We start from the raw sequence: 19527 nt of genomic DNA on the forward strand, positions 1-19527 counted from the left end.
AGTTTTTTTGGGATGTTGAAAGCATTTACTAAGAAGCTCCTTTCAAGTGCTTGTCTAAAATGCACTCCCGATAATTTTTTTAATGAAGTTCTTATTTTCTACTTTGAGCAGACAGATGATTTTGTCCCTCATTCTGATAATTTATTTGTGAGGAAGAATTTAAAACGACACTTTCCATCTCTTGCTTTCATAAAGAAAAAAAACATAGAATTTTGGAGATTTTGGAGACAATCAGAAATTCAGAATTTTGATAAAGTTATTACGTCAAAAAAATTTTGGTGCCTCTTTCTTTGGTCTCGGAAATGCTATAGATCACTCCAGTGTGAGAATATTTTGGCATAATGGCACTTTGACAAGAAACATATTAGCACGAAGCTAGCCCTGGACTTACTGAGTTTCACTGGCTACAGAAAGCATGTGACTCAGTTTTAAAAATCCATAACGTAAAATCAGATTAACTTCAGCTTGATCTCCTTGCTAAACTGTCGCTGTACTTAGAATGATGCTTGAGAGAGAGAATCTACTTTGCAGTGATTTGCTGTGGTTGGTTTTTCTGCATATGGTGAAGACAGAAATTAGGACATGTCTTGCATCTAATCTCTTGTTTCAGTTATGTGATGTCTTCTTACGGCTATCTGCTGAGAGAAATAATGGTGCTGAGCTGATCACACGAGATATATTGGCAGGCAAGCATAATAATTACAGAGCACATGCAAAAATGTAATGATGACATGCAATGTGTTACGAAATTGGTGGGTGAAGCAGACACGCAGCTAAAGTAAAATTGTAAGAAAATAAAGAACAAGCACAAAAGAGAATACCAGAAATTACGTGGTTCGGCTTTTAGCCTACGTCCACGGGCGAAAACAGAAGGAAATATTTTACTAGTGAAATAAGGATTACAAGTATTGTAATATTTTGGCTCACAACCCAAAACCCCAATACACCCAATCTCTCACTCACTAGACTCTCTGCTCTGCAAGAATTATTTCTCACAACTCTCGACTCTCTCTACAAAATTGAATGCCTCTCAAAATGGAATTGAATAATTAAAACCAAATGAAGAGCTCCCTTTATATAGCCAAAATTGGCTTATAAAATATTATTATATTTTAAACCGCCTTTGATTTTTCTTCATTCTTCTTCCTCTTTTGCAGCTGCCAAAGTCTTCTTTCTTCCTCAACAATTTCAGCATTTTCAATCTTCAAAACCGTGTGCAAAAAACTTGTTTATTCAAAGCTTCTAGATGCATTCAAAGCTTCTAGATGAATGCCAATATTGACATTCTCCCACTTGGAGATTAAATTGAAAATCAATCAATCTCCACACCATCCTTTCTGCTTCGCCATAATCATGTTGCCTACGTTTCTGCTAGGCCACAAGAGGATCTACTCCAGACAAACTTATCAGTATTTCTCGGCTTGGTCAAAACATCTGCTAGGTTCTCCTTCGTATGGATTTTCTGTAAATCCACACTTCCATCTTCCACTACTTCACGAACGAAGTGATACTGGACTCCTATGTGTTTTGTCCTGGAATGAAAGGCTGGATTCCTTGCAATGTGCAAGGCACTCTGACTGTCACAAAACACAGGAATTTTCTGTTGTTTGTGCCCGAGCTCCTCCAATAACCTTTGTATCCAAATAGCTTCCTTGCAAGCTTGTGTAGCTGCCATGTACTCTGCTTCTGTTGTAGATAAAGCCACAACGGTCTGCAGTTTCGAAACCCAGCTTACAGCTGCTCCCGCAAGTGTAAACACATAACCAGTAGTGGATTTCCTTTTATCAAGATCTCTTGCAAAATCTGAATCCACATAGCCCCTGACAGTAAATTCTGATCCTCCATAACATAATGCAACATCTGAGGTTCCTCTGATGTATCTCAGAATCCTCTTCACAGCTATCCAATGCTCTCCACTAGGATTCGCCATGTATCGACTGACTGCTCCCACTGCTTGTGCAATGTCCGGTCTAGTACATATCATAGCGAACATCAAACTTCCCACTGCTGATGCATACGGAACTCGAGACATCTCCTTTCTCTCTGCTTCATTGCTAGGACACATATTTGAGGATAATTTGAAATTAACAGGAAGTGGGGTAGAAATTGACTTACAATCTTGCATGTTGAAGCGTCGCAAGATTTTCTTCAAGTAATTCTTCTGCGAAAGCCAAATCTTCCTGTTATTTCTGTCTCGGTGAATTTGCATCCCTAGAATCTTGTTTGCTGGTCCCAAGTCCTTCATTTCAAACTCCCTAGCCAACTGTGCCTTCAATTCTTGGATTCGATCTTTGTTGGGACCTGTTACCAACATGTCATCCACATACAACAGCAAAATGATGAAATCATTATCTTCAAACCTCTTGTAATATGCACAATGGTCTGAACTGAGTCTGTTGTATCCAAGGCTCATAATGAAGGAATCAAATCTCTTATACCAATACCTCGGCGCCTGTTTGAGACCGTATAGAGATTTGTTCAACCTGCAAACCAAGTTCTCCTTTCCTGTTTCTGCAAAACCTTCTGGTTGGAGCATATATATTTCTTCTTCAAGTTCTCCATGAAGAAATGCAGTTTTAACATCTAACTGCTCTAGATGTAGGTCAAATGTAGCACACATTGCCAAGACTATTCTGATTGTTGTGAGTCGAACTACCGGAGAAAATATTTCGTTAAAGTCAATACCTTCTTTCTGAGCATATCCTTTCACCACCAATCTTGCACGATACCGCTCCACTTGGTCATTGCCATCACATTTGATCTTGTAGACCCATTTGTTTCCAATGGCTTTTCTTCCGTGTGGTAGTGGTACAAGTTCCCATGTCTTGTTCTTGTGTAGAGCTTCAATTTCTTCCTGCATTGCTGTCATCCACAAAGCAACATCTGAGCTGTTTAAAGCTTCATGGAAAGTTGAAGGCTCTCCATCCTCTGTTAGAAGACAGTATGCAACGTTGATCTCTGTGACATATTCCGAGTGCCACGTTGGCGGTCGTCTCTCACGAGTTGACCGACGAACTTCTGGAGCCTCGGACTCGACTGGTTCTTGTTCCTCGTGCTCTGGTGCTGCTTCAGAAGAATCTGAATTTTCTGGATTATTTTCGACATATACTGGCACAGTCTCAGACTTTTCTTTTACAGTGCCATCATCTCCATCTTTTCTTTGCAGTTGATCTTCTACAAAGATAACATCTCTGCTGATGACGATCTTATGGGCAGTGGGGTCCCACAGACGATACCCCTTTACTCCATCAACATACCCCAAGAAGATACATCTTCTAGATTTTGGATCCAGCTTTGTTCTTTCTTGGGCATTGTACATCACGTACACAGGACATCCAAATGCATGTAGGTAGGAATAATCAGCTGGCTTTCCAGTCCACATCTCCATCGCCGTCTTCAACCCAATTGCTGTAGATGGCGATCGATTTACTATATAACAGGCAGTTTTGGTTGCTTCTGCCCAGAATGAATTGGGTAGACCAGCAGTCCTCAACATAGCTCTTATTCTTTCTGTAAGAGTTCTGTTCATCCGCTCCGCCACTCCGTTTTGTTGAGGAGTGTATGCCACCGTGAACTGCCTCTGAATACCTTCTTGCTTACAGAAAGCAAGAAACTCACCGTCTGTATACTCTCCACCATTATCCGTCCTTAAGCACTTGATCTTTTTACCAGATTCAAGTTCCAATCGCGCTTTGTATTCTTTAAACACTAGAAATACATCTGACTTTTTCTTAATTGGATACACCCAACATCTTCTGGAATAATCATCAATGAAAGTCACCATGTACTTTGCACCTCCCATGGATATATCCGGTGATTCCCAAACATCAGAATGAATCAAGTCTAGAATGCATTTACTTCTAACAATAGATCTACTGAATTTTAATCTATGCTGCTTACTTGTAACACAATGCTCGCAAAATGGTAAACTTACCGATTTGAGCCCTGGAAGCAATTTTCGCTCAGAGAGAATCTTCAAACCTTGTTCCGACATGTGGCCAAGTTTGAGATGCCACATCATCGTTGACTCTTCTCCATTTGATGCGACACACGCATCAGCCTCCTGTAGTGTTTCTCCTTTAAGCATGAATAGATTAGCACCGATCTTTTCTGCCTTCATCAATACAAGCGCGCCTTTAACGATCTTCATAATTCCATTCTCCACATGAGTTTTGTACCCATGACTATCCATTTGTCCCAAAGACAATAGATTTTTCTTCAGGCCGTTGACATGTCGTACCTCTCCAATTGTGCGAATTGTACCATCAAACATTTTTATTTTGATAGTACCAATACCAGCGATCTCTAAGGCATGATCGTTACCCATATATACAGATCCTCCTGAGATAGGTTCATATGTGTGGAACCATTCTCTCCTAGAGGTCATGTGCCAGGTAGCTCCTGAGTCTATAAGCCAGACATCAGAAAGTCGTTTTCTGCCTTCTGAAACAATTGTTGCCTCGCTGTAGAGTATTTCGCCATCATCCGAGGTACTTGCTACACACCCCTGAGCATTTGATGACTCAGGTTCTTTACCCTCTCTTCTCTTCTGATTACTCCAACACTCCTTCTTGACGTGCCCTTTCTTGCCACATTTGTAGCATTTAATATTCTTCTTACTTCTGGATTTTGATCTACCCTGATTTTGACTCCCACTGGGGCCACGTTCCGTTGATCTCCCTCTCGTCACTGATAGCGCCTCCGCTTGCTGCGAACTTGCTTGTCTGTTTTCCTTATTTTTCCGTCTGCTCTCCTCATTTAATACGGAGGCTGCAACATCGTCGAAAACTAGACTCTCCACTGGATTGTTGTTCGTCAGGTTGATGATGAGTTGATCATACGAATTTGGTAGACTTTGAAGTAGAAGCTCTGCACGTTCATTTTCCTCTATATTATGACCCAACGTTGTGAGTTGTGAAAATAGAGTCTTCAATGTGTTGATGTGGTCGGTCACCATTGTAGATTCCGTCATTCGAAGAGTATAGAGTTTTCTCTTCAAGAAGATTTTATTGTGTAGTGACTTGGCCTCATACAATTTTGTGAGAGTATCCCATATTTCCTTCGCTGTGTTTTTCTCTGCCACACTGGATAATACTCCGTCTGCAAGTGCCAAGTGTAGATCAGAAATGGCGTTGCCGTCTACCTCGTTCCACTTGTCATCAGTTATCTCCATGGGTCTTTCTCCAATTGCTGCCAAGCAATTATTTTTCCTCAATACAGCTTTCATCTTCATTTTCCACAAAGAAAAATTATTTCCGTTAAATTTCTCAATTTCATACTTTGCCGCCATTTTGTTGATAAATACTGCACACAAGCAAGTATACCACCTTGAATAGTTGTGAGTATGTGTAAGAATGCACACCAGGAAAGTTCCCAGGAAAGACTGGAGGGGTCACAATGGTCCCACTTAAAACCCAGACTCCTTAAGCTCTTATCGCCTTTGTGACAGAACTTTCCTAGACATGTACAAAACCACACAGTTGCTTTACTCACACCACTATTCCCTGCTTTGCACCGCAAAATTCTTGGATCGCTTCCACCGCTTCACGTGAATAGTACCGTATACGTGAATAGTTCAGTCTATGTGAACAACACCGTGTACATGAACAGTACCGTATACGTGTACGGTGCCGTATACGTGAATAGTACCCCTTACGTGAACAGTTCCTAACTCCAAAAATACAACCAATAGCTCTGATACCACTGTTAGGAAATTGGTGGGTGAAGCAGACACGCAGCTAAAGTAAAATTGTAAGAAAATAAAGAACAAGCACAAAAGAGAATACCAGAAATTACGTGGTTCGGCTTTTAGCCTACATCCACGGGCGAAAACAGAAGGAAATATTTTACTAGTGAATAAGGATTACAAGTATTGTAATATTTTGGCTCACAACCCAAAACCCCAATACACCCAATCTCTCACTCACTAGACTCTCTGCTCTGCAAGAATTATTTCTCACAACTCTCGACTCTCTCTACAAAATTGAATGCCTCTCAAAATGGAATTGAATAATTAAAACCAAATGAAGAGCTCCCTTTATATAGCCAAAATTGGCTTATAAAATATTATTATATTTTAAACCGCCTTTGATTTTTCTTCATTCTTCTTCCTCTTTTGCAGCTGCCAAAGTCTTCTTTCTTCCTCAACAATTTCAGCATTTTCAATCTTCAAAGCCGTGTGCAAAAAAGTTGTTTATTCAAAGCTTCTAGATGCATTCAAAGCTTCTAGATGAATGCCAATATTGACACAATGATGACTTTTGACATGCAATGATGATTTTTAAAATAAACATAATAATTACCAGCAACTCCACTAGACAACTGCTACCCTCCTTCATTTATTTTCGTCAATTTTTCTCTTGTAATTGTTACAATAACTTATTTATTTATATCATTATAAAATAGACGATAAATGATGAATAAAAATTATTTCCTTTCCTTTGGTTTCTTAATAGGATAGGATGATCTTTAACCTTGTGCTTCATAGTTGTGTGAGATTTGGATCATCTCTTAAGGCCAAATTATTATGGAAAATTTTGTCACGAACTGGGATCCACGCTGATGCCCACTCAGTCATTATTTTTGCCGAGATTCATGAAACGAACTGCCAGAGAGATGAGCTGAAAAAATTTAAATATTACATTGATCAAGTATCGATCCCTTTTGCTCATCATTACTGACAGTTTTATGATAGTTTGTTAAGCTTGCATTTCAAGTTTGACATCATTGATGCTGCTGGTGAGCTTATATTGGACATGAATAGATATCGCTAGTCTCTTCCAAGTCAAAAACTTAGGCAAGACTCACTAAAGCCTTACCTTGTCCCAATAGGATCTCCAAATCAAAGGTGTGGATTGAAGGTACAATTACGCCTGAGCTGCTGGAGATGGATTCCTTCCTCCAGGTGGAAGGTAAGCAAGAGCTTGTTCTCTTCAGCTTATTACAAAGTAAAGATGTTTAGGAAGGCAGAGGCACTATTAAAACAAAAGAGGAAGATTGGTCTGGCTCAGAGTTGGTCTGGCTCAGAGTTGGTCTGATGAGATTGTTGCCTTAGAAAGATTCTCAGAAGTAGCAGATAAAAAAGCTTCATTTACAAGCACATCAGCTTTGATAGGTAAATCAGATTTAGCTGAGTCCTTAATTCAGGAAATGAGAGAGGAGGCAGCACTTTCTATGGTATATGAGTTAAAACTCTTCTATTTACATTTTTTTGCAAGGGAAAATTGATAGAGGATGCTTTGAAGATATATCGAAGATTGCAAGAGATGAAAGTCCGACCCACAATTGAAATTTTTTTCTATTTGATATATGGATATTCTTATTCGGAAACGTATTGTGATATTACAATCTTGTGGGGAGATATTAAGAGCAACATGGAGAGTGGAGTTTTGGCAATTACCAGGGATGTAGGAGACCTTACTACTGCCTTTTCTTCAAGGTGGTTACTTTGAGAGAGTGATGGAGGTCATTGGCTTCATGGAAAAGCAGAATATGTATATAGATAAGTGAATGTATAAAAGTGAGTTGTTAAAGCATCATAAGCATCTATATAGGAGGCTAAAAAGCATCAAATGGCAGAACCGAGGCTCAGAGCAAGAGGCTTGAGTATGTTCAGGCATTTAGGAAATGGGCTGGCATTGATTAAAGTTCATTGTAAGTTTTCCTTTATACAGAGCATATGAATTGAAAGTACTTACTAACCCTGTCTTGCAAATAACCGTCTTGGACTTGACGATGCTACAGTTTCATTCGCTTGACCTGAGGATGTATGATTAGAATTGTATTGTGCCAACGTAAGAAGACTTTAGAGCAAGGCTTGGTTAAATCAGTTTGTGGACAGCTAGTTTTGTAGTTTCAGAGAGAAATTAGTTTGCAAGAGTGTAGTTGTGTAGTTTCAGGGAAATTTACAACAGCAAAAACCAACATGACAGGGGAGTCGACAAAGGACAAGTTGGTGCACTTGGGAGGCAATTGTGAATATATTACAGCATGACTTGGAGAGTTTGGCTAAGAACACAAAAATCAACTCAATCGAGATGGCGGGTGTGAAGCAAACTTGTGCAGAGTTTGTGAGCGAATTTTCGGATAAGCTGAACAAGGTGACAGAAGCTATTGCCGCACTAGTGGAGATATTGAAAGGCCACATTGGGGATCTTGAAAAGGAAATGGGATTGCAGAAATGTACAGTAGGCAACACTTCTTGGGCAGAGGATAGACATTGGAAAGTCAAGGTGCCCGAACCGAAGGCTTATAACAAGACTCAGAATGCCAAAAAGTTGGAGAACTTTCTATGGATATGGAGCAGTATTTTCGAGCTGCTCGTGTACCTGAAGCGGATCGAGTCACTATCACGAGCATGTACCTAGAGGGTGATGCTAAGTTGTAGTGGTGGAGCAGGCTTCAAGAGGATGCTGAAGCGCAATGACCAGTGATTAAAACTTCGGACATGCTCAAACGAGAACTGAAGGGATAATTCTTACAGAGGAATGCTAGCTGGCTCGCGAGGGAGAGTTTGAAAAGCTAAAGCATACCAAATCGGTGAGGGATTAGGTCAAAGAATTCAGTTCGTTGATGTTGGACAACAAGAACATGTGGGATGAAAACAAACTCTTCAATTTCATGTTGGGTTTGCAGTCGCGGGCTCTAAAGGAATTGCAAAGACAAGCTGTGAGGGTTTTACTAGCAACAATAACAGTGGCCAATGGCTAGGTAGATTTCATATTCGTGAACATTTCTCTTTCCGAATCTAAGAAATCAAAGGATGGCAAGCAAGGCAATTTTTCGCGTGATGGTGGGAAAAAATTTTTTTCGCATGATGGTGGGAAAAAAATAACAGCCCAAACAAAGCCAAGCAAACAATCCGCAAGGAAAGAAGAGTTCAGCGTGCTTCATTTGCGACAGACCACATCGGGCAAAGGATTATCTGAAGCATGATAAGCTAAACTTTTGGGTGAAGGAATTAGAAGGGGAGTATTCGAAACCTTCAGAGGCCAAAGTAATGACAGCGCGCATGAATCTGTTACAACTATTGAGCAACACAAAAGTCAAGATAGAGGAGGAACCCATCGATCAAGAGGTGCTAGCGAGCATCCTGAGGGATAAATTCTACCAAAGAGGACTAATGTGTGCAATTGTGAAGTTAATTGGGGTTGAAGTGAGGGCAATGATTGATACGGGTGCTATGGTGACTCTTGTAAAGGCAAACTTGGTACCACGCGTTGGTCTGCAAGTTGCTAGAGCCAACATTGCCGTGTATCTTATTTCACATCATCGGGTGGTTCCAATTGGCATAGCGGTGGCCAACCTAAGTGTGGGCTCTTGGGTGCTTGAGACAACGTTTGTGGTGATGGTTATGTCTAGATTTGATGTAATTTTGGGAATGGAGTTCCTATATAATGCAGAGGTGCATGTACTACCTCACTTGTCATGCATTTGGATCGTGGGCATAGAGGAGTCGTGCATGGTTGAATGCGAGTATCAAAGTTTGAGGAGGCTGGAACCATCACTCTAGACTACCAGTAATGGTTTAGATGAAGGGAATTCAGTGATAATGTCGATCGTTGAGGAGAAAGATGAAGTTGAAGAGGGGCTTGACGGGTATACCAAGGCATCTAGACAAGCGAACGGATGATGATAAGAACCAAGGCAAAGAAGAATCACAAGTTGAGTCCCAGCAGGTAGTTCTAATTACCAGAAGGCTGACAACAGTAAGAATGTGAGAGACATTCGAGAAGGTACCGACTGTGGTGAGTCTTTGTTGTGTAAAAGGAAATGCGGGTGCATTGGCAATGAAGTGCAAAGATTCAAGCACTTTGAAACAACAAGTGGGAATCCAGTAAAAGATTCACAGTGGGCTGCCTGGTTCATATTGGTGTTGTTGGGTGTAACGGCATTGTTTTCTATTTATTGGTGCACACGAGGGTGGTGTGAGCATTAAGCATTGGACAATGAAATGCGGTTTAGCAGGCTGAAGTGGAGAGGGGCATGTGTGGTAGCCGAATCCATGGGAATTTCAGTTTTTCTCGACAACATGGCAGTAAGGTTGGAGTTTTGTTGCGGGGTCTATAGAATAGACAAGCAAGGGCTTGTGTGGATAGAATGATTCATGGGAATTCGAGAGGGAACAACTGGTAGCGACAAGTGCATTTTTAGAGAGAATGGCCAGTGGGAAAATTACTGGTATGGAGTCATTTCATGGGTGGTGAATGATTCCACCACTTAGACAAAACATCCAAAGGACCAAGGGATGGCGCAACATATGCGTGATGAGCCAACGTTGACACGTAGATGTGTGTCGAGGATAGGGATGGCAATGGGGAGGGGAGGAGAGGGGACCAATCTCCCCGTACCCATCCCCGATATTTTGCGTATGTCCTCGTCCCCTCCCCGTCCCCTTCAGAATTACTTGAGAGAATCCTCATCCCCTCCCCGAATAATAACAGGGGATCCCCGAGACTCCCTGATCCCCGAATAACTAATACATTTTTTTTTGTTTTCGATTTTGAGTTAATCATATTAAAATAAAAAATTCAAATAAAAGTAAAGTTCGAAATATATTTTACATTAATATCCATTACAAAAATCACATACATTAAATTAGTAAGTAACGCAGCATGCAAAGGGAAGGGATACAAACTTCTTTTACAAACTATCATGAATAAATTAATAGTCTAATATAAAATTGTTACAAATAAAATCGAATTTAAATTCAAAATTAACTTTTGCAATGGTGGCGTGGACACTTTATAAATGTGTACTATTCCCTTTACAACACAATAGTTAAATAAGAACAAATCAAGAGCAAATATTAGATTAGATTAGATTATATATTAAAATTGTGATTCGCTGTGGGCAATTATAACATCTAAAACTAAATAAAAAATAGATTTAAGTTTAAAATATTTAAAGAATATTAAAATAAAAAAATTGGGCTAATAGAATTTACTCGGTCTTTTTAATGTCCTAAATAAAAATTTAGGACTTTAATTAGTTAATTAGACCTAAAAGTTTAATAATATAAATATTTTGATATTTTTTATTTTTACCAATATTTATAAATTTATAATTTAAATTTTATTATTTATTTACTAGTAATTTTAAAAAATTAAAATAAAATTAAAAATTAAAATGGAAAAATGAGTAGGGGATGGGGATTTCACCTCATCCCCGTCCCCTCTCCGAATAAAAAATTGGGTAAAAAAATTTTTCATCATTTTCCCGAATAAGAAATTGGGTATGAAATTATCCTCATACCCTCCCCGAATAGGAAAAATCCCCGAGAGTACCCATCCCTGTGAGAATTTTTGCCATCCCTAGTCGAGGAGAAGAAACTGCAGGCTTTGATATGGCTTTGCGTGGGGGAAGTTATGGCAGATGTAGGTACCCCGCTGATGAGGACGTTGCGCTTTTTGGGTAAGGGGGTTTGTCACTACCGAGAGTCATAATGGCCAACTGTCTTGGCTTGGCTTGGGGCCTTGTGCCAAATCGTGACAACAACATGCTTGTGCTTGGGGGTGAGCAAGAAAGCAAGGGAAGTATGATGCGTGGGCTGGGGTGCGGTAGCAAGCGTACACTGTGGCATAAGCGCATGGAATGTAGGATGGCACGGGCAAGGGCATGCATGGACAGTGCACGTAACATCTCGCAAGTGCGTGGGCACAGGGGCGTACGTTTGCTACCGCGCCCCAGCGATGGGGCGAAGTACTCCGCTTAGCCAGCCACTAAAAAATGCCCAACGAAAGCTAATGCGTCGCAAGAAATTCAAGACTCGCAATGAAGGTTATGCAAGAGAGATTTCTCACTAACACAAAGAACAATGCATATAAGCCACAAGAATACAAGTGATTTTACTTTTTACGGAGGCATCAACCCCCAACATACATCCCCATTACTATTTATATACATAAGTTTGCAAATGACACCCCCATTTGCTAAGGTTGAGTGGCGCGCCACCCTTGCGGCCATCTCAATTTCCCTCCATAAATTTTAGGCACCACCAAGCAAGATTTAAAGATCACATCTCCACTTCCCCTTGACTCAAGCAACTGTTGCCTATTTAGTCTACTCAAAGAAATCAAGGGATGTAACCATTGTTGCCCACCTCCTCGATGAGTAACCACCACTGCCCACTTTCTTTGCCTCTCATTTTTAGGCATATGATCCAAGGTCATGTTCCTCCACTTAAACTAAGCACTCATGCTTGATTTTAAGGCCACTTTTAAAGAGTTGCAGCCATCATGCTTCCATGTTCAACTGCCACTATCTGCGCACAACCTGCACATGAACACCTTTTATTTTTCATATGATTTGGGACCCCGTGCATGCCTTGTGCTGCTGCACGCTTGTGCGCATCCGACATGCAATTACGCCACTATCTCGCGTTATTCTGCAAACTGCACATGCAATTGAGCCACTGTCCCGCGCACTGTTGCACCGAGTGCTCGCCCTTGCACGCTGTTGTGCCTTGTGCTCGAGAACCCCTGCGCCTCGCGCCCGCAGGACAGCGCGCGCAACTCCCATCTTTTCAAGGGGCCCCGTGCCGTTCGCAGGAAGGTGCATGCAGAGGCCTGTTCTAAAACAAGACTTCTATCTCAGGAGGCGTGGCCAAGAAGGCGCCGAGGCCGGTGTGCTATAGCCTTTGGCCTGTGGGGGGTGGGGAGGGGAGCTTCAGCCACTTCGAGTCACCGAAATGACTCCCATCTTTTCAAGGGGCCTCACGCCTTCCGTGGGAAGGTGCTTGCAGAGGTCCGTTCCAAAACAAGACTTCTGTCCTAGGGGGCGTGGCCAAGAAGGCGCTGAGGCCGGTGTGTTATAGCCTCTGCCCTGTGAGGAGTGGGGAGGGGAGCTTCAGCCACTCCGAGTCTTCAAAATGACTCCCGTATTTTCGAAGGGCATCGCGCAGCCCACTGGAGCGCCTATGCCACAACGTATGCTTACTGCCGCGTCCCAGCTCACTCCTCAGACTTGCCTTGCTTTCGTGCTCGCCCCAAAGCACGCCCATGTTGCCGCCACAACTTAACACAAGGCCCCAAGCTAAGCAAAGCATTTAGCTTCTCGTGCTTCTAACAATCCTTTGCCCCATGTAGTCCGTCTCAAATGAAGTACTCCGAACTCTTCTTTCCTTGTGGATTGCCATGCTTGCCTTTGTTTTAGCCGCCATTCTTCTTCCCACCATCACGCGAAGAATTGCCTTCTTGCCACCCTTTGATTTCTTAGATTCGGAAGGAGAATCATTCGCGAATCTAAAATCTACCAAGCTATCAGCTACTGCTGTCGTCGTTGGTAAATCCCTCACAGCTTGCCTCCGCAATTCCGTTTAAGCCCACGGCTGCAAACCTAGCATGAAATTAAGAGTTTGTCCTCATTTGACATGTTCTTGTTGTCCAACATCAACAAACTGAATTCTTTCACCTAATCTCTCACTGATCCGGTATGCTTCAGCTTCTTCAAGCTCTCCTTCGCGAGCCAGCTAGCGTTCCCCGGTAAGAACTGTCTCTTCAGTTCTTGTTTGAGCGTGTCCCAAGTTTTAATCACTAGTTATTGCGCTTCAACATCCTCTTGAAGATTGCTCCGCCACCACAACGTAGCATCACCCTCAAGGTACATGCTCGTGATAGTGACTCGCTCTGCTTCATGTACACAAGCAACTCGAAAATAATGCTCTGTATCCCACAAAAAGTTCTCCAACTCTTTAGCATTTCGAGTTCTGTTATAAGCCTTGGTTCGGGCACCTTGACTTTCGAAGGTCTATCCTCCACTTGCGAAGTGTTGCCTACTGCACGTTTCAACAATCCTATTTTCTTTTCAAGATTTACGTCGTCACCTTTCAGCACCTCCACTAGTACTGCAACATCTTTCGTCACCTTGCTCAGCTTATCCGAAAACTCACTCACAAACTCCGCACATGTTTGCTTCACACTCGCCATCTCGATTGAGTTGATTTTTGTGTTCTTAGCCAAACTCTCCAAGTCAGGCTGTAATGTATCCACAATTGCCTCCAAGCACACCAACCTATCCTTCGTCGACTCCCCGTCATGTTGGTTTCTGCCGTTATGAACAAGCTGAACGTCAAACAACCAGGGTGGGTACACAATTGGACAAATATACCCACCATGTTCCCTAATAAAAGAGAAAAGAATGGAATAAAAAAAATTAATATCTTGAAGGAAATTGGTGCGACAAAGAAAAAAGCATACTCTAATTCCAAAAATCAGCATAAACAATTAGGTTAAATGATATCACCTTTGTCCTAATTCTGATTTTGATTCCGACTCCCTTTAAGCTCCATTGGAATTTGCCTGTCAATTGGCTCATCAACTTTCGGAAACACTACAAGCATAAAAGGAAAAAGGAAATTAAAGAAATTAATTTAAAAAATCAGCACAACTTGGACAATCTAAGATGAGATGTAAAAGCAGAATATAATTTCAAGAAATTAGTTCTACTTGCAGAGATTGAGATATAAATCCTACTTTAACTTGGTGAACTAGGCAATTATCAAATATCAAAAGAGAGAACGATATTAGGCAGAAAGCGTGAGAGGTACATAATTAAAATGCTGACTCCAATCTGAACCTATTTTCTGTCCCTCTCCATTTTAAAAAAGTACTTTTTTATACTTAGGTAATTTATCAGCCCTTGCAAAGATGAATTGCCTGAGGGCATTTTCCAGATGAAGGTATGCATAATTCTTTTAATGCAGCATTGCTGCTGTAGAACAGTCAATTTCCAAATGAGTAGCATAATTTTCCGGGAAGGACCTTAGCCTATGATTGTAAGGCCTCTAGAAAACCTACAAGATGGGAGAACAAGTTAAGCTACAAAAGAAGCTCTTAAAGAATGTAAATATAAAACCATAGATCAAAATTACTCACATCAGCCGTTGTCTTATTGAAATGCTTTCTGTACAACTTTCTTGGCCGATTGGACAGACAGTTGTGGATAGGAGCCAAAACGAATGCCCACTCCACAATTAGTTGAAATTGAAGCTTAAAGCTTACAAAACGAAGATAGGATTAGGATTCTCTAACTGCAGGAATCCTTTCAAACACAAAAAATCGTAGAAGAACTAAAAGAAATTAGTATTTAGATTTTGCAATAATATAAATGCTAATAGCAAATTCAAAGAACATGAGGTTAGTACTCCCCATAAATATATACAAAAAGCCACCAACATCCGCAGTCTTTTTCTTTTTCAAAGTCCTCAAGGATGGAAGAAGGTAGGCTAAAACTGCTGAGCCCCAAGCATAATCATTTACCTTACCCAAATCTTCCAAAAAAGGAAGGTCAGAAAATGAAACAATATTTGTACCTATAGTTTTAAAGGAAAATGACCCGAGCAAATATAAAATATTTGCTCGGTTAGCATACAAAACAGACTCTTCACTGTCCATTGGCATATCTTTAAAGTGAGCTCTAAGTTTGCCAATGTTAACTAATTTCCCTACAAAAAAACCTACATCTTGCCTTACAAATAAGCATTGTGCACTTTGCTCTTTACTTATCAATTTTCCTGTAATTGACAGCCATCTATTCGCAAACCAGTAAGAAAAAAAACATCCTCTAAACATAAAACAAGGAAAAATTTTGAAAAACAGAGCAAGTCGATTGTACATCATATGACCTAACTAGATAAGCTACTAGGTCTATATCTTTATCCATTTATCTTTTACTTGTAAAAAAGGTAAAAAAACTCGTATATATACAATTTTTTCTTTAACTCTGGCATCCGGTCTCCAGCTGAGCAAGTCGTTCATGAAGCAACTAATGTTTTCCTGCATAATGAAAGATGGTATTAGCAAAATGTATCTTATAGTTTAGATCTAGAAATAATTTAGCAAAATGTAGCTTATAGTTTAGATTTAAAAATAGCTTACTCTTCGTGCCATATTAGCTACTATATATAAAAGTGTACTGGCCACTGAACAAGAATAAATATGGTGAGATTGAACAAGAATAACTGATTGAAAAAAATTTCAAGAAGAATACATAGTTGAAATGAAGAGAATACAAATAACAGAAAAAAAAATGCTAAGAACTAACTGGCAAAATTAATAATCAGCATTAATAGATTTTAATAAATTTAATAAAAAAAATGTATTTAAATTTCAACTCAAAACTAAAATAAAATGACTACAATGAAACAGAGCATTTCTTTTAAATTTCAACTCAAAACTAAAATAAATGACTATTAGAAACAGAACATTTCTTTTATAAATTACAACTATATTGATTGCTTTATCATATAATATTAATAATGCCAGAATTATAGATCCCACAATGCTTTGTTAAGTTTCCTCAGGAGTCAAGAGGACTCGACTGATGGTGGAAGACATGTAATAGAAGTCATATAATTTTCACTAAGAATTAAAAATTTTACTACAAATCGAACATAAACTTACAATCCTTACAATTTGCAGTTTGGCCTAAAGTTAAATGACAAATTTTACAAGTTGAATGAAAGTAAATAATAGCCAGAAAATCATTAAAAAAACATAAGCAGCAAGACAAAATCAAATAACCAGAAATTAGCTGATAAATCTCTATTCTGCTATCCCATTTTATTCCATTGGTCTGATATTAAACAATGGAGCTTAGTAGGATATGTATTCTTTTTCTATATTCCATAGTTGCTAATAGATGCATGGTAAAATAATGCTTCTGAATTTGTGAATGAACTAACCATATCCTACATTTATATATTTATTTATTCTTTGATTTTCAACTGTGCTAATTGTCCAGTTTAGCAAAGTACTGAATGAAAAAGAGGTGGACCTAATAAAAAAACAACACAAGTTTAATTTAATGGACAAGGATTCTTTACTCATCTTATCCTGTACCTTAGCAAAATACACGGATGTGATTTGTGCAAATCGTTAAAAGCTAAGCATAACTGAGATGAGTTAAGGATCCTGAACTTTACTTTCCCTGAACTTCACTATTCCCCAAGACTCATTCCTTGAAGCTACATGCTCTCAACAGAAATTCCCCCACTTGTATAGGTTATAGGAATATCTCCATTTTCTCTAGCATGGCTTTCTCCCCACCCACAATGAATTGGAATTGGAAGTTCGATTTTAAAAGAAATTTGAATGATAGAGAGGTGGAAGAACTTGCAATGCTAATGTCGACAATTGAAAATATCATTATTGAAGAATTGGACGAAGACGAGGAAATGGAAGCTGGAAACCTCTGGACAATATACTTGCAAATCATATTTTGAGAAACTGTGCAATTATGATTCTGCTCGAGAGTTTTTACCCTTCAAAATGATTTGGAAGGCTAGCATTCCCCTAAAATTCAAGTCTTCTTGTGGGCCTTGGCACAAGGAAAATTAAATTCTGGAGAAGTGATGCAAAGAAAGTTTCCAAACCGTTACTAAATTATTAAGTGTTAAAGAAATATAGATATATGACGAGTAAGGCAATGAGTCATTATTATAATTTCTTCATTGTCTGATATGCGTATTAGAGAAATATATATCAAACACACATTATTATAATTTATATGACCGGGCATGCACATACTTATGCACCCATGCATACACCCATTATAAGCTTCGGCTTCAAGAACTCTTTATTCTTGAATGACTGCAGTCGAACTATAGCATTTACAGTGAATCTTGTAATGATCAGGAACAGGAATAGTCAAATTACAAAAAAGCTACAACATGCAAGCAGGAATAGGAACAGTATTATTTACAAAATACTCACAAAGGTTTGGCAGAAGTTTCCAAAGATCCGGTACTGATAAAAAGAAGGAAAATTAAAACTTCAAATTCAAATTCAAACTCAATTGCTTGTGTTCATGCAATGAAAGATTTTAAAGTAAAAATAAGCCAAAAAAAATCAAACTGAATTTCTTCTTCTATCCATTACTAAATTCTTCAACGATCAGCCAAAAAAAATGAAAAATGAGCAATTGACTTCAGAAATTACAAACTTCAGACATTCAATAACAAAGAAATTACTCACTCAACTCCAGAACTTGAGTAAAAACTTCAGAAATTAGCGGCGGTTTCTCTTCAGAAATCAGCGGTTCTGTGGTGCAATTTTCTCGGGTTTCTGAGGTGCACTGACAGAGGATGAGAGAGGAAGAGGCGAAAAATTTGATTACGTTTATTAAACCGCTATTTGAATATGTTTATGGGCCTATTCCGCCGAAGACAAAAGGCCATTGCCCCATAATCTGATGTTAAGCCCGTCTGGTTTAATCCTTTCACGAAACCATAAATACAAAAAAAAAATTATATTCGATAGGATAAATATCTGAAATTTCTATAATCTTTATTTAAATTTTTAAATAAATATAAAACTACTCACCGTCGGTTACCATAGGCTACAATGAACGACCCGCGACATTCTTATTCTAGTATTTATTGACGTCAATTTTAATACCATTAGAATTTTTATCACCGAATATACACAACAATGCATGTTCATTGGTAAAAAAGTTTCCTCATCCCAAGCGAATAGGTGTGATCTTGGTTTCCCACAAGTCTTGATGGTACATCTTAACTTTTAGAAGAAATAATGGCATTTAAAAATATTTTATAAAGGGACATAAATTTTGATGATTTATTATTCGGTTCAAAATTTAAGATATTTGAAAATCCTGATTGGGATCCTAATTGTACTTAAAAATAGATTTTTAAAAATTAATGACAAGTCAGCGTACTAGAAATGACAGAAATTCCCATAGGAATGGAGTCCCCGAGGGATTCTCCCTATTCCAAGAGGGTACATAATCAATTTTATACCCAATTTCTTATTTAGAAAAGGGGTTAGAGATAATATTTTACCTCATTTCTTATTTGGGAAGGGATGGGAATGAGGTGGAATCCCCATCCCCTCCCCATTTTAATTTTTATTTTATTTTTCTAAAATTATTAGTGAATAAATTATAAAATTTAAATTATAAAATATTAAATATCGGTGTAAATAAAAAATATCGAAATATTTACACAAATGATAGACATATAAGTTAATGTAAAGACTTTAATGTAATTTAAACTTAACCATAACCCAAAGTCCACAAGCCCACAAACCCACAATTCTTGAAACCAAACCCTAAGCCATTATCTCACAATCTCTTTCATCCTTTACATTCGCACTGTAACCAGCACCTAGTACATCCTCATCTCATCATAACCCAGTAGCATGTTGCATTGTCAGACCAAGTAGCTAGTTTGTCACGTCATCAACCAGTAGCCTGGCTCGTGGCGTTCATCGCGCCATGGTTGGTGGCCATGAGACATCATTATTCATGGATAGCACTCATGTTAATATTGTATAAAGATCACATTATTTGAATTTTGTTTTGAAAAGTATTATGTGAATATTATATATACCAAAAATTTTATAGAGTAGAATGAAATAAGATCCATTTATGATAATTCTCATTTCATTTTATACATTTTAAAGTTAATATGATTAAGTTGATTTGGAAAATTGAAAACATATCAGTTACTCAAGGATCGAGGATCCTTAGGGATCCCCTATTATTATTCAAGAATCTTCATCTCCTCCT

The 19527-nt window shown here is 39.0% G+C and overlaps 1 long non-coding RNA gene across 6 annotated transcripts; it reads right to left on the reverse strand.

The window, feature by feature from the left end:
- Positions 1–11660: 11660 nt before the first annotated feature.
- On the reverse strand, positions 11661–18198 carry LOC127902942 (uncharacterized). 6 transcript variants are annotated; one of them, XR_008055588.1, is made up of 6 exons: positions 17973–18190; positions 17712–17744; positions 15876–15919; positions 14874–15773; positions 14242–14328; positions 11669–14118 (listed from the first exon to the last, which is right to left on the reverse strand). It is a non-coding gene; the product is annotated as an uncharacterized LOC127902942 (long non-coding RNA). The 6 variants fall into 6 exon arrangements; XR_008055584.1 differs by adding an exon at positions 14760–14791 and having other exon boundaries at positions 11661–14118; positions 14874–17744; positions 17973–18196; XR_008055586.1 differs by having other exon boundaries at positions 11662–14118; positions 14874–15268; positions 15705–17744; positions 17973–18198.
- Positions 18199–19527: the final 1329 nt, after the last annotated feature.

This window comes from Citrus sinensis, chromosome 6 (genome assembly GCF_022201045.2).
Source record: "Citrus sinensis cultivar Valencia sweet orange chromosome 6, DVS_A1.0, whole genome shotgun sequence".
NCBI lineage: Eukaryota > Viridiplantae > Streptophyta > Magnoliopsida > Sapindales > Rutaceae > Citrus > Citrus sinensis.